The sequence below is a fragment of the Podarcis raffonei genome, chromosome 3 (assembly GCF_027172205.1).
Source record: "Podarcis raffonei isolate rPodRaf1 chromosome 3, rPodRaf1.pri, whole genome shotgun sequence".
Lineage (NCBI taxonomy): Eukaryota > Metazoa > Chordata > Lepidosauria > Squamata > Lacertidae > Podarcis > Podarcis raffonei.
In genome coordinates, this window is record NC_070604.1 from 49690570 (window position 1) to 49707190 (window position 16621).

A 16621-nucleotide genomic window follows, 5' to 3' on the forward strand; every position below is an offset into this window, starting at 1 on the left:
GAACCAGTGGCCCTCTAAATGATACTGGACTCCTGGCTCCCATCACCCCACCCAGCCTAGCGAAGAGCCAGGGATTATGAGAGTTATATTATTTGTCCAACTTTTATTTATTTTGACTATTTATGTATTTCTTACCTGCAGTTGATTCTATTTGGTTTATATCAAGGTCAACAAATGCAATCAAGATAAAAAAAAGTTAAAAACAAACTATAAAAGCAGAAATTACTTTAATTGCTCGCTCGAATAAAAGTCTTCAGCTGTAGTCACAACAACATCTGGAGGGCCCCAGTTTCTATCCCTAGACTACATCACACCTAACATTCAACTAACTGAAAAGCATAGTTTCACATTTATCCATTCCCTTCTTCACTTTTTTGCTCCTCAGGTCCTCTTAGTTGTCATCACCTGCCAACTTTCTTTCCACTTCACTACTAAAAATAAACATTTCTCACAACTTTTCCCTTAGTCACACTTCGTCTCCTTTCAAGTTCAGCTAAGATTACAGTCTACCACTTTGACCAAATCAAACAGACCATTACTTACTTCCCCTCCCACTTTGCAATCAACTTTTTTCTTCTAACAGCATATATCTTGTGGCTTTGCACTCCTTGATATGGACTGATAACAGTTCATTTTAGGCAATTTATAAGCAAGTAATGTTATAAGAATGCTATGCACAATGCTGGTTAGCCCATATCAATGGAATATGATTACTTATTATATTTCTACACCACCTTTCAACTAAGGATCATGGGATGGATTTCAATATAAAAACACTAAAAACACAAACCATAGTAGTAACAAACAAAAACAATATTCCCCCCCCCCCCCGTTTAAAAGGCCACAGATTTTTTAAATTAGTCAAAGCCTGGGAGAAGAGGAAAAAAGATTTCCCCCGCTTTGAGGTTTTGTTTCTTTTCTTTTTTATTGGTTTTCACATATTACTTTACAATACAGATATACCAAAGCCAACACCATTTCCTCCCCATCCCCCCATACATTTACATTTATATTTCCTCAATCCATCATATTATTCTTTTCTCCTTCCTTCCACTTCCCTCCGCCCCCACTCGCTTTCCTCCACATTATACAATTCACAATAATCTTTGCATTCTACAACCTTCTCAAATCATCTACAGATTCTTATTATCTTTCCCTACTAATTTTTCTTCCATCCAGTACTTCACATTTTAATCTAGGCATATTAGGAAAGTTTTTGCCTGACACCTAAAAATATGTAACAAAGGCACCAGGCGAGCCTCCCTGGAGAGAGCATTCCACAAAGGGAGAGCCACCACAGAAAAGACACATTCTTGTGTTGCCACTCTCTGGACCTCTTGTGGAGGAGGCACATGAAGAAGGGCCTCAGATTATTATTGCAGGGTCTGGGTCAGTTCATCTGGCAGGAGTTATTGCAGTCTTGACACATTTAAGGCTTTATAGGTCAAAACAAGCACTTTAAATAGGACCCAGAAACTATTTGGCAGCCAGTACAGTCATGCCAGGATTGGCGTTATATGCCTAAACCGTCTTGCCCCGTTCAGCAACCTGGCAGCCAAATTCTGCACCAAACTGCCTTTAGAGGCAGCCCCATGTGTAACTTGTTGCAGTAATCTAACCTAGAGGTTACCAGAGGAGACATGATAGAAGATAGGCTATCCCTGTCTAGATAGGACATAGCTGGACTAACAGTTGAAGCCAATGGAAGGCACTCCATGCGCTCAAGGCCACTTGAGCCTCAAGTGAGAGCAGTGCATCCAGAAGTTCCCTCAAGTTGTGTTTGAAGCGGGTAGGGGTAACCTGTGGTCCTCCAGTTCCTGCTGGCATACAATTCCCATCATCCCTGGCAATGGATATGGGAGTTGGGACCAATCACAACTGAGGCCACAGGCTCCCCACCACTGTCAGGAATGTAGAGTAAGAGAAGCAAATGTTAAAAAGCAATTGAAATGATTACAGGGATCAAGCATCTTCTGTACAAATAACATCAGGACCTATACTTATACAGGGAGCAGAGAGGATGGAAATTATTATTTCATTTTATACAGTAAAACAAAAACAAAGCAGTTTTAAGATTTCCTCACAGGAATGCACAATAAACCTATGAAACCTACTACCACAGAATATTAACACATCACTTACGTCAATAGATTTTTTTTTTTAATGAGATGGTAAATTCATGAAGGACATATTCACGTAGTATATTCCTGACACTCAGATAACAGGGCACAGAGATGTGGGGCATGCAAGCTTTCCTGGCACATTAGGCTGGCCACAGATACCAGAGAGAATGTTGAACTAGGCAGATCATTTATTTCACCTAGCATAATTATTCTACAGCTGTTGTGCAAGATTATGTGTGTTAATATATGCAATCTAATTTTTTTAGTAATTTCATAATCATGCTAACTGGAGTCAGGCTTGGGAATGAAAAATGCATTCCCTTTGTTTCTACAGCAGTTCTCAGAAACTCGCCACGTGAAAAGTCAAAGTCATCTTAAGGTTTTCTATTCCAGGTGTGATCAATTCATAAGTGTAGAAGAAAAAGAGAAGGGCAGAAACAGTTTCCAGGAGAAGAATTGCTACCGACATGCTTTGAAATTTTTTTAAAAAAAAGAATGGTTACACCAGGCAGAGGAGGAAAAGTAGTAGGAGTGAGCAACGACAGATTTTTCAAGATGGGCTGGCAGTCTGTCAAGTCACTACTCCAAAAAGACGGCAGGAACAAGAAATCAAAGCCCAGAAAGAATGAAGTGATCTTGGAAAGCTCTTCAAACATGTACTTCTAAGAGACGGTGGCATGAGGAAAGAGAAGGAACCACAATTTATGAAAACAACCTAAAGAATAGTCTGTTTGAGCAACACACCTCCAGATGCAGATCACTGCTCGATTCTTGCCTGTTTGCAATTGATCAGTTTGCAGCAATGGAAAAATAGGCAAGGGTTAACCCTTTCACCACTTCCCCCCTGCAACCCCATCCCCTCCCCTCCGCCAGTTACTTTCCCTCACAATGCAATAAATGTATCTGGATGGCTACAGGAGCTGGAAGAGGTAAAAAGTAATGTTTAGTGGAAGTCCAGAAAATATTTCGCTTTTTCTGCTGCACCCCATTTAATTAGCCAGCCCCTTTGCAGCTGTTTCAAAATGACCTGAATTGCCAAACTCAGATCTGACAAATGGGTAGTTCTGATCTAGTTTTCTGTGTAAGAAAAGGCAGGGGTCACCATGTTGCAAATGCAAAAAGCTGAAAGGTAAAAATGTTGTTATTCTTTTCCATTGTGAGGGATGAATATGTCTACTTATTTTTGAAATCTAACTATAACAGGAGCTATTTTTACTCCTTATGCCAAAGAATTCTACATGTCAGTTATAAAATTTATTGTCTGTCCTGAACCAATTTACAGAGCAATTCTAACTACCGGAAGCCAGCATAACTTACATTAGTGTAAGTTATTCCATTCCAAACACTGTTCAGAAGCCTCTGAGAGGGTTACTGACACCTAACCCAGCAGGTGAGTACGGGCCTGAGTTTTGAGACTTGAACCCTAGGTCACATGACTGAGCTGAACAGGAATAGACTTAAGCATTTCCTTGCCTCACACCTGGAATTTGCATATTTTTAAAGTTAGACATTAATCTGATTATGGCTTCCCTTTCTCAATGAAAACTTTCCCACTTGTCATGTATTCCCAAATTCATTACTACTTATGACTCTTGCTTGATTTGATAAGAATTAATTGCTATTGAACAACATGTCTACCTAACAAAATAATATAAACAAGCAAAATGGAGAAGAGAATTGAACTTTGCGATGGCCTTCATTTGCCTTGAAAATTATCATTAAGTTTGTTTTTTCCCTGGACAGCTTGACCATTTGGACTTTTATGGCTAAAGAAAAAAATTTGGGACAGTATAATTGTGCATTCATTAATGGGTATGATGCTGCCAGTTCTTATGAGTTGACTCTTTTAAAAGTTTTAGCAGCAGAATTCTAGATTGCTGTGTAACATCCACTTATTAAAATAGGTTTTGGGAAGATGATTTATGATGGTTCTAAGATATTTTATCCCAGCTTGTATTTGTCCCTTCAAGTCACACTTTGAATATGAAATACAAAGGAGTGAATAGAACAATATCTCACTGATACCTAGTTGCCAGCTAATCTGTGGTGGTACGTTAGGTTTGTGCCTCAAAGGTATTGGGTTTAAATCTAATATCCCTGGAGGTCACAGAATGCAAGGAGCTCGCCTGTTTGTGGAGTTTATTGTTCCTCTACTCAGAGTTGCATTTGTTTTTACCATCCGTTGATCTGCTGAAATGTTCTGAAAAAATCCAGAGTCAATCTATTCTTCAAAATTTGCCTCTAATAGCTAAGAATTTCTTTGCTGGACCACAACAATATCCACCTATTCCAGAATTCTGCAGCTAAGAAGCAATTTAAACCTGGATCTCCTACAGTCAATCACATAATTGAGAGGATTTGATAATATATTAACCAACTCAAAAGCCCTGTGGTCCGATACATATTTCCTTTGAACAAGGTTCTGTGGGACCTTAATGTCAGCCATGAAGTGTCCAATAGCTGCTTATTTCCTTCATTCCGCTGTTGATTCTGGCAGCAACATAACATCACATTTTCGATGAAAAGGCTCGGCTGGTGAGCAGTTGCACTTCTGGATCATGACAGGACACAGGAAAAGCCAATTAGCCACCTGCCAGCTAATCTTATGCCTACAGCCAACATTGTCAGGTCCTGTTATTGTAGATGAAAACAGTTCTGCTGTTTGTGTTACAAAAATAGTGATCTACCCTAGTTTCTCCTCTGTGCCACTGCAACAAGCAGCAACACCCACTTGTTAGAAAAATCAAGTGAAGTACAGAGTGAAGATGGCAAATTAAAACTGGAATATAAAGAACAAATGCAAAACTATGTTTGGCCATGCAAACAAATTAAAAAATTCACCCACCCACGGTTGTCACTGTGACAAGACATGACCAAATGCTTCTCTCAGCATCCCTGTCTCTCTCCTTCCTTAGATTTACACCAATAACTGAACCAAGCACTTGGATTGCAAAAACAAGCCAGCAACAAAGAATTGGGGGATTAGTACAACTCTTCCTTTAAGCTCATAAGCTACAGACGAATACATGTGCATTAACACCTCAGGACACATAAAACAAACACTCGTTCAGGTTCAGATTCTGGCTTGTTTCTGTTAGGATATTTCCGTTCCACCTTAAAAGGGAGCAGGATGTTTGTGTCACAGCCTGAGTATTTCCTGTTCACAGGATGTTTCTGTTGTGTCTTTGCTTTCGTTTCTCTCTCTCTGCCTGAACACGCAAGCAGGCAGTCATGTTTTTCTTTGTTCTGATCACCCCAGAATAAACTTGGAAAAATGCTCTCCTGCTGTGCATCTTTTGCTGTGTGAATTCTGCTGATAGAGTGTGCACCAGCCTAAGAATGTGGAATACTATTTCTGAGGCTTCGTGTCGCTAATTGCTGATACTGCGTGTCTACCAGAGATCGATGGATCGTCCGGCAGCCGGCTTGGGGGCTATGATGGACTCTGTCTCCCTGGCAGTATCCCAACAGTTTCATCATAGGCACAGCAAGAGTGTGGGACCAGCACCTTGGGGGTTCCACTCTTCATTCACATCAAACCAGTTTTGCTTTAACCTATAGTTTACTGGGAAATGCAAACTGGGCCACTGCTTTTATTTTTGCATGTTGATGTATTCATGTTTCCTCACTAAACAAAATTTACTTTCGTTTGGGAAGAAAATAAAGAACCCTGGGGTACCTTAGTTAACCACGTTACGGAGGCATGAGCTTTCATTCGCCATTTGTCTACAGTGGTACCTCTGGTTACGAACTTAATTTGTTCCAGAGGTCCGTTCTTAACCTGAGGTACCACTTTAGCTAATAGGTCCTCCTGCTGCCGCTGCTGTGCCACCACCACGCGATTTCTGTTCTCATCCTGAGGGAAAGTTCTTAACCCAAGGTACTACTTCCGGGTTAGCGGGGTCTGTAATCCGAAGTGTTTGTAACCCAAGGTACCACTGTACTTCATCCCATGCACAAAGTAGACAGTGAAGGTGTTGAACACTGCTGTCACCCGTGTTTGGGCAACATTTAGAATAAACTGCAATGCATTGCAGATTAAGACTGCCTTTGAAGATATGTCAGAAGCTTCAATTGGTCCAACACTCAGCAACTAGGCTCCTAACCAACATGAAATTTAGAACAATGGTCACCAATTCTAAAACAGCTTCATGAGCTCTCCCTGCACTTTATAGGGGATAATCTATAACATTTTACTTCGGATCTGAATACTTCAAGAACTTCCTGTTCCTATATGAACTAGTTGGCTCATCGGATCAGGAAAAACTCTTCCCAACCTAGTAAGGTAAAGAGAATGACCATCATGGATTGGGCCTTCTCTGTCAAGACATCTAGATTATACAATACCCTGTTATGAGTTGTTGACGCAAGGTGAAAACCCAGGCCTTTTAACTGAGGAACACTGTAAATTTATTTGGAGCCTGTTTTTAGCACTGTTTTAGCCTGCCTGCTATTTTACATGCTGTTTTAACTATTCCCCCCTTTTATATCTCTTAATTTAACTGTTTAAAAGTAATAAATTACAGACTCTCATGAGTCAAGAGAGCTATTAAACAAGGTGGAGTGCACAGCTTCCAATCAATGTTTAAAGCTACATTGGGGTGGGAAGAGATAAAAGCTCATCCACCCATTCAACAAAATGCCAGGTCACTGTCGCAGGAGGTAACTTTGCTGGTATTCCCTACTTTTGAACAGCTTGAAATTAACAACACGAGAATGCACAGGGATTAACTCTGTGTCAACCATAACTAAACTACAGAGATATTCAACAGGTGCCCGATATGCTCATCCAACCATATTCCACTCAGCCTTGCAATCACATTAGAAAACAAATGTGCTGTCTAGAAGAGCACCTGGTTTGCCCTACTGCACTTTTAAGTTCTTGGAAAACATGATTTCACAGCAACAGAAGCACAAACTGGTTGGAAGGTGTGCTCAACAAATGTGTATTTACTGCGAAATAAAATGGTTGAGGAGAAAGACCGTGAGTGAAATTTCCTTCCCTACAGGCACTAACTAATGGCACAGCTTCCAGCTGTTCAGGCATGAGTCACGATTAAAGCTCTTAACAATCTTATCACTTTAGAGATTTCCACATGTACTGAATAATGATTTTCAGAGTACATATTTAACTTGCTTGTTCTCTTATGATGGGAGATAAACCACCTCTTTCAAGCTTGGTGCTACAATATCTATTTAACAAAAAGGGGAAGAACTAACACACACTGCTTTAAAGGGTAATTATAGCTGACAGAGATAATAAACGTTAACCCGTCAAGTAGGAGTGAGGCAACAGAGAATGGAAAGAACATTCTTCTGGGGGGGAAAACACAAATGTCGTGAGCATCTACTTTTTAGAGTGCACTTATTTTTTTCTTGTTCTTTATCTCATGCAATAGCAAGCTAGAGTAAGCAACTAATTATGCGTAAGCGTTCAGGATCCCAATAACTCTTCATCAGGTTAAATAATAAAAAAATATAAGGCGGCGGGCATAAAGAAAAGGCTGTTCCTCAAGCCATATATGTGTGTATTTTGTAAGCATCTTAAGGTAGAACATGAGAGAAAATTCAAGCAAAGAAAACTTTTTTTGCCTTAAAAACTTGAAAACCTGCACAGTGTTTTGTGACGTTTTGGTTGGTCTGATAACAATATTACCTAATGTGTATTTTGGTCGTCCCCCCCTTATGGGTTGACATGGTTACCTTTTTGTTTGTTTGTTTGTTTGTATCCTAATTTCAATCTCACAGCCCCAAAGCAGATCACCTACTGTGCCAAAATTAAAGCAAAAATGTATTAAAGCTGATACTTTGACAAAATTAGTACCATTACATTAGTTTACACAGAAGGAAAATTGGGGGGTGGAGACTTGGTAAAAGGCACATCTCATATTGATGCGAGATATTTACTTTCAGGCAAAGAACATAGGAATACAAATATGGACAAGCTTCATCATGACAGTACCTTCTCTAATTTTGTGTCCTGCCATGTCCCCCTGACACCCATTTTGTTCTATGCCAAACCCCCTTGGACGCCATGTTGTAACTGTAACCCATTGTACTCTGAAAATCTGAAATGTGCCCACTGCATCAAAAAGGTTGACAACCCCTGTCATAGATGATATCAAGTTATGGCATCCAAATTACAACATGGACTTCTGTTTGCACAAATGGAACTTCCCCTTTCTTCCCCTGACAGTACCCCATTTCACCAGAATCTGCTACAGAAGGCTGTGAGACCTTTTGGGAAGAGCATCTGGTATATGGAAAACTCCACAAGCACATCTTGGAGTTGGCTGAGGACCCACAGAATCCTAACTCCACTTCATTCCACAGACATATCCCCAAAAATGGCCCTACCTACGCCAGTCCTGGAGGTGGTGTAGTTAATTTCTTTCAGTTGACTGCAATGGAAGAAGACGCACCCCCTCAAAAAGGTAAAAAAATAAAGTCTCCCACCTCTCATCCTGGCTGCTATGTGCTGATAGGGCTTAGCAACATGTGATAGCTCCCCAAAGAGATTCCCCTCTGTTTCCCCCCACAGAAAAACACCCATAAAATTCCTTTGTAAACTCTGTAAACATCATTTCTATTTTAAGTGTGTTTTATACTTTGAAACATTCTAACAGGCAAATTCTCCAAGTACCTAAAATATTATCAGATGTTTCCCTAATAATTATCATCTATAATTTTTTAGGGCACATTATGTATATGTTCTTAATGTCTAAGACTGAAACAACAAGATGGCAGTTCATTATTGTTATAAAAAACATACTTTTAATATGTAAACCTTTAAAATAATTAAGAATGTTTCTACTGTTTGTATAAATTTCATCAAGCGTGCTACACAGAAATCTTAACTCCACTTAATAACAGTGTTCAAACACTAGTTGTTTCCTAGTAATTATATGGGAACAAAGCAGAAACTTCATGTTTCCTGAAGTAGAAGTTACACAACGCTTGCTTTTAGAAAAACTGAGAAAAACTCTGTACATTTTAATTTCACCAAACATTTTCCTATTCTTGTTTTCAACGTGAACAAAAATGAGGTGTGGATTTTTGTTCTTAGCTAGAACAAATTAAAAATCAAAATTAAATATAATTTGTGAAGGTGAAAATGTATGGCTATAAACTGAAGTACAGCCTTAGTATGCAAAACATCCCTGACTAAATTCCTGCCATTTTCAGGTACGGATAGAAAAGATCCCTGTCTAAAACTTTGGAGAGCCACTGCTGGTCAGTGTAGAGCTGGGTTGGGGAACCTGTGGCCCTCTATATGTTGTTCGACTACAGTTCCCATCATTCCTGACCACTGGCCATGCTAGCTAGGTCAGACAGGAATTGAAATCCAGCCACATATGGAAGGCCACAGGTTCCCCATGCTCAATGTGGACAACACTGAACTAGGTGGATCAAGAGTATGACTCAGTATAAGGCAGCTTCTATGTTCCTGTTCTAGAAAACAAGTAAGAAGGTTGTAGAATGAGGAACAAGAGGAGCAAAGATACACTGGGAGTTTAACAAAACACATTGGACTGACTCTAGCAATTCCATGACATTTGCTTTAACAGCTATATTTGAGTCCCAAGAATTCTGAATATTTATTCCTCATTTACTGGTGGTAAAATACATTTATGTCCAGTGATTTTGAGCATCTCTGGGGCTGGTCCTGGGTACCTCCATTTATTAACATGGATTTCACCCTCTGATCAGGGGCACTCTTTCGTTGGACTTCAGCTTCCATCAGTCCCAGCCAGTTTGGCCAATGATAGGGGATGGAGTTGTACTACAGCAACATCTGAAGCCACATGTTCTTCACCCCTGCATAAGCCCAACCCTTCAGACTATTAGCAATTCACCGCCATTACCACTTCAATCCAGAACTCTCCCTATTTCCCACATACATTTCAGCTACAGCATGGCTTGAGACGCTCCAGCTAGCACCCTAGTTTCCCATTGGTTTACATGATACATATTCTGTGTCCAATTTTGTCTCTGGACCAGCTCAAGGCTTGATGAGCTACAATGCATTCTGAGCTAAAAAGTTTCAAACTAAATGTTTATTTTTACTTGTTTGTAACTGCACCTTTTGTTACACTAACACAGGATCAGCTAAGAGAGCGAGGGAGCCATATTCAAATGGACAATAAACCGTGGAATACTGATGTACAAATAGAGAGCATTGATGACAATCAATAATGCAAATAGAAGCTTTCTACTTGGTAATTAATACCGTGATTAAAATCAATACCCATGAGTCTTATGGCCATGTCCCTTCATCACCAATCCCTGATTTTATAGGTATGTTTTAAATTTTTAAAAGCATATTAAACAATTTTTTTCTTTTTTAGAAAAAGATAAACACATTAGGAAATACTCCACAGGAACCAACACTTAGCATCTATTTTCTACACTAACTTTTTTCAAGATGTCTGCATAGCTCTCATGAATACATTATGCCTAGACAGCAAGTGGAGGTGTATTGTTGGTTAATATGAACTCCCTACTCACTGTTCTTTCATTGCACTGTTCTAATAAAGTGCATCTTGCTATACAAATGTATATGATTCTTGTAGACAGTGATACTGCATCCATTCCAACAAAATGCATCAGTCTATATAAGCAATTTTTTTTGTTTTTTGAATGCTGAAACCCTCTTTGGAAGGAATGGAGGTGCCTGAATCCAACTTTACCCCCTCACTTCTCCCATACTGATCAGCACAGGATTCTGGATATTGGACTGGGCTAGAAAATGCAACTGGCCCAGTTCTTAAGCCATGGTTTGAAGTTGGTTTAAGTTCCTGGCTTGTACTGAAACTGACAAGTATAATTTTCCAGTTAAGACTAAATGGGAAACCTTGGTTATGATGTAGATTTCCTTGTTGAAATTGCAGCTCACCACCATAAGGAGGTCTGAATGGGCTGCATGTGTGAGCAAAAGGCTTGGGCATATCTTGCATTAATGAGCAAGCATAGGCCCACAGCGTGGCTCAAGGTTTCATGCAGCTGAAGCCATCCTGGGGAGAGTGGTTCTGTAAGCCCCTGCTAAATAAATGCAAGTGGTCCTGTGATAGGGTCTCATCCAGTATTGAAACCACCTGCCTGATAAAGCCCAGCTAGCTGCAGCCAAACAACTTGCTAGCAACCAAATGACTGGGAAGTTCGTGCCAGAAGATAATCAGCCTAAGAATAATGCCTACCAACTATTTTCAAAACTTGCTTTTATAAACATTTCAGATATGTGGCCCCAATACGTCTAGGCAGAAGGAAAAAATAGCACGACTTCAAAAGAGGAAGAAGATAAATTACTATATTACACCAGAATATCTGAGCAAAAATGAAGGTCATTAAAGCTGGATTTTATGCTATCCGGACAGCTCTTAAAAGATGCATAAATAGCATTTTAAAATTTTCACTTCTTAATAATGTACATGGTTATATAAATGACTGCTATATATAAATACAGCCCATCCTCTCCGTTACCCTCCGCAAACAATACAGTGGTGCCCCGCAAGACGAATGCCTCGCAAAACGAAAAACCCGCTAGACGAAAGGGTTTTCCGTTTTTGCGTCGCTTCGTAAGACGATTTTCCCTATGGGCTTGCTTTGCAAGATGAAGGGCTTGATCCGCGCCGCGCACAAACCGCTTTCACCGCCAATCTATCTATGCGGCAGCGGGGAATCTAATAGTAATAGCAATCGATACATTATTAGCGTCCGGAAACACAGCCGGTGGTGATGCTGCCGCTTCGAAAAGTTCCTAGGCTTCAACCTTAGAACTGGGAGGGGACCTGGCGGGGTGGGATTTCCCCGTCTGCGCTCTTAGCGCGCGCGGCGACCGCTAGATCCCGAGGACGGCAGACTGGGCGGGGGGGGGGGGGGGACATGAAAAGTTTTGCCTGCCCATCTCCGAGGAAGCGGGGGGAGATGATCCCTGTCAAGGGAAGAAGGGGGCACCCATTTGCCAGCAGCCGGTGCCCCCGAACCGAGGCTGAGGGTGGCGCCATCGCCTGTCAAAGTGACCGCAAAGGCGAGCTCCGGTTGCCCGGCCGAAGGAAGCCCCACTGTGGGTCGTCCAAAGTCAGCCCGAGCACGCCACTCACCTAAAGGCATGGAGAGACGGAGGGAGCGCGCGAGGATCCCGGTGCAGAGGAGGCTCCTGCAGCAAAATAAAGGCAGTCGGCAGCCGGAGGGCTCCAGGATACGGAGCTGCAGTGGGGCCGTCGATGGCGTTGCCGGAGACTCCTCCCTCTGGGCCTCGCTCTCTCCGCTTTCGCCGCTGCTTGCCCTGCCTGCGATCGGCCGGGCTCATCGCTCCACTCTGCAGAGCGCTGCGCAAAGGCGCGGCGGGACAGGTGTCGGGGGACGCTTTGGCTGAGCGCGCCCCGGGATTGGAGGTGCGGGGTGCTTGCTGCAGATCTTATCTTCTGGGGTCGCTGGGATGGTGTCGGTCGGGGCTTGTGTTATGTAAGCGCGTCAGGAGGGACTGCTTAAGAGGCCGGACGAGGCTTATGCAATGGCCAGATGCTCCCTAGGGGTCGAGGCTTGCAGTTGCGGGAACGGGTTTATACCTGTAGCCGCTAATCCGCTAAGAGCCGTGCTTCGCAAGACGAAAAAAACCGCAAGACGAAGAGACTCGCGGAACGGATTAATTTTGTCTTGCGAGGCACCACTGTAACTTGTTCTGCATTTTCAAGTAGTCCTGCCATACCAAAAAGTGATAGTGTTTAGTTAGCTCAGGAACTTCTCTAGTGCACGATATCACCTTTCAAAAAGTGCTCCTTTTGTCATCAGAACAGTTTTAAGGGGATGTGGAGGTATGCAGGAGGCAGGGGAATCACAGCTCGCCTCCTTGCCCTGTTAGGCCAATGGATTTCTTCCAATACCAGACAGACAAAGCACTGGTTACTCCCAATAGTAAGGATTTCCAGGTTATTAAAATAGTGGTAGAAGAAATGTACACTCTCACTCCTATCCCCTCCTGCTTGTTTTGCTACAGAATGTTGTTATGGCTGCACACACAGCAACAATATTCTTCAAAAGACATCAGTTACTGTCAAGTTTTCATGAAATATCTAAAAAACAATAATGATTGGCCTCATTCTTCAAGGGAACCTAAGAAACAGTCAAAACATCCTGAAGGGTGACGTCAAAAGTAAAATTTATACATTAATATGTCTGCCTTCAACCAGCCCTGCTTATTAACTAAAACCATAAAAGCAAGAAAACATTACGGAAAGAAAATGAGGGTATTGATTTTGTAATCATTCCTAACCATTATGCAAAGAAAAATATGTACTTTTTTATATTTAGGCCATCGATTAATTACAGCAAGTGAAAGAAAATGGAAATGACATGAAACAAGGAAATAAATCCTATCACAGCCATCCACTTTAGGTAACAGTAGAGCCATTCATCAGCAACATAGATGTGTTAGGTAAGCCTTTCTTTAACCTTAGGAGAGTGGTGAAGAGAACAGGTTTAACCTTGTATCACAGACCTGTAAATAGTTTCAAAGCACTGGCCTACACACTCCCATTCCAATGCTACACATCACCCTCTGCCTGCCGGCTCCTTGCTTGCACCACAACAGCATTCTGTTTTTGAGGAAGAAAGAGCACAGCGGAAGGCATGATAGCATCACAGCAGTCTGGCCAGTCCAGGATAAACCACTGCAAAGCTTTGCATTAGGCTAAGAAAGACTACCACACAACCAGTCTTGGCTATCCTACCCAACAGGAAATAGGACTAGTCTTGACAGTACCTCTTTCTTTCATATCCCAGTACGTTTCCGAGCACATTTCAAAGTGTTGATGCTGACCTTTAAAGCCCTAAATGGCCTCAGTCCAGTATATCTGAAGGAGCGTCTCCACCCCCATCGTTCTACCCGGACACTGAGGTCCAGCACCGAGGGCCTTCTGGCGGTTCCCTCTCTGCGAGAAGCTAAGTTACAGGGAACCAGTGTGGAACCCTGTGGAACGCCCTCCCACCAGATGTCAAAGAGAACAACAACTACCAGACTTTTAGAAGACATCTGTAGGCAGCCCTGTTTAGGGAAGCTTTTAATGTTTGACGTATTACAGTATTTTAATATTTTTTTGGAAGCCGCTCAGAGTGGCTGGGGAAGCCCAGCCAGATGGGTGGGGTATAAATAATAAATTATTATTATTATTATTATTATTATTATTATTATTATTATTATTATTATTATTATATCAGCAGTATGCTTTGGCAAAATGTCAGAGAAACAGCAGCATGGGCTTTGCATGGCAAATACTAGGCCTGTAAAAGCAGCAAAAATTACCTGTGGAAGAAAGGGCAGGCCACCATTCACTTGGTCAGCAAAGGAAAAGGAAAAATTTCTCTTTGTCCAAAGTAAGCAGAAAGATTTTAATACCTTAAAAGCACACACTTCAGGGATGCATAAAGTAAGCATGTTATATGGGAAAGTTTAGCAAATTGAACCATTTTTCTTTTTAGTCTGCTGATCCCACACTGTCGTGGGGACTGCCTCCAAGGCAGGCTGGACTGGAAGCCACAAGTTTCTAAACATTACAGATCAACTGTTATCCAACCGCATGCATATTTCTAGGGACTCTGCGTTTTAAGCAAAATGTGTGAAGGTCATCCTTTTAATTACTATGATGCCAGTACTTCAAAATCACATGTAATTTTCAAATAAGAGATGCACTCTGCCAAAGTATGAAATCCTGCAATGGGTACTAAAAATCTCAGCTCAACTTCTACCAAGCAGCTTACACGACTCTGTTCCATTGGATAAAAATGTTGGGAGAAGCGTAGAGGAAAAGGTCACAAGTACAATAATGTACCTCCTTTAGCTCCGAAGGCTTATGGCATAGCATTTCAGTTTTCCATCTGCCATTGGAATCTATTGAAAACCAGTTGACAGATGTCCTTTTACCACCTACTGAGCATTGTGTAACCAAAATTAAGCACTTGTGCTTTTCTAAGTGAAATCAGAGAGCCCAAAGTGCTAAACATTTGCTGGATGATGCCCAAAAGCTAATGCTAGAAAGAGTCCACACCAAACATTCTGTATTATTGCATAATTGGTGCAATAAGAAGAGAGATATGTAGAAAAAAAGAACTATGACCTGAATCAGAGAGAAATGGATTTAAATTCCTGTTCAGTGGTTGTCTTGGTTACATCTCTGCCTCTTAAGACTAGCTTGCAGTGCCTCACAAACAGCTGGAGGTCAAATGTACCCCCCCCCATATTATACTTTTCTGTGGCTCACTTCATAACTTCATGTTCTCAACATCCCACCATAAATTACCATGTAGCAATCCAGCCTCACCATCCCAAATCTTGAGGAAAATCTAGATTTATTCTTACAGCTAGATTTATTCTTCACTAGTTTTAGTACTAGTGAAATGAAAAAAGAAACTCAAAAACTATACACACAAGGTGCTAGGTGTCAAAGAAACTGTCCAAAATGTAGCTTGCTAATTAATTCATGTCTACAAATACTTAAACCAGAACCTCTTATTGCCATTTCTTGCAGCAAAGGAGCACAGAGGGGAAACTGTTTATTTTCCCAACAGACAAATCCCTTAATATCTCGACCAACAGTATCAGGGGTCAACAGTATCCCACAGGTTTACAAAGCCTTTTTACAAACAAAATTAGATCTCTGTGCCCCCACCCCCAGTTAAAACCTCCTTGTGAAAAACCTGCCTTTTTCATCATAACTATTTTATGTATGTTTTTGTAGTTGTTTATACTTTACATTGTGGGGTATTGCTAGCCCCAATTTCTTATTTGCAACTATTGTGTATTGCTAGAAAAAAGAAAATTCTCAATGAAGGCATAATTCTTTAACTTGCACATTATGCCATGCTTATTACCTACCCTTGAAATAATTTAATTTTCTGGTTTTTGTACCATGCATTTGACACACAGACACCTGCATCCGGACTGATTAAAGATTATGTATTGACAGAGGGTTAAGGCAGATTACATTATCAAGTTTTCAACTAAAGATAACAAAATTATGGTCTATAAATAATTACTATATTCTATATTCTCTTCCTGTTTCTTCCATCTTGAATGAATGAATTGATTTATTTTGGTCACTGACCAGAGTGATCTTGGATTTGATCTTCTACCGCCTTTTCCACCCCACCCAATAAATGCAAGCATTTGTCTTTTTTCTACTTATGCCATGCTGTAAAGTGTTGGAACATGTGAGAACACTGTGGCTTGAATCTAGAGAAGTTCAAAGAAAGCTTGGCTTGCACAATGGGGCCTTCTTGCCCTTTCGTCCCCACTGCAACCTTCTGTGCCTGCAAAAAATCCACTGTTGAGTGCTGACAGTGAGAGATGTGGGGTGGGGTGGCAGTGGAATGGGGGCGGGGGGTGCTCAGTGACGTGCAGCTTGTCCAAAACAATCCTTGATCCAACCTGATATCAGTATTAAACCACACACAAAAACTGAATTTATCTTTTTCTTTCAAACACGCCTGATTCAATACTGATG

General features: G+C 41.2%; 1 protein-coding gene across 2 annotated transcripts in view; it reads right to left on the reverse strand.

The window, feature by feature from the left end:
- ASCC3 (activating signal cointegrator 1 complex subunit 3) overlaps positions 1-16621 on the reverse strand; it is a 203282-nt gene that overhangs the window by 157012 nt on the left and 29649 nt on the right. The gene's annotated exons all lie outside the window — the stretch shown is intronic.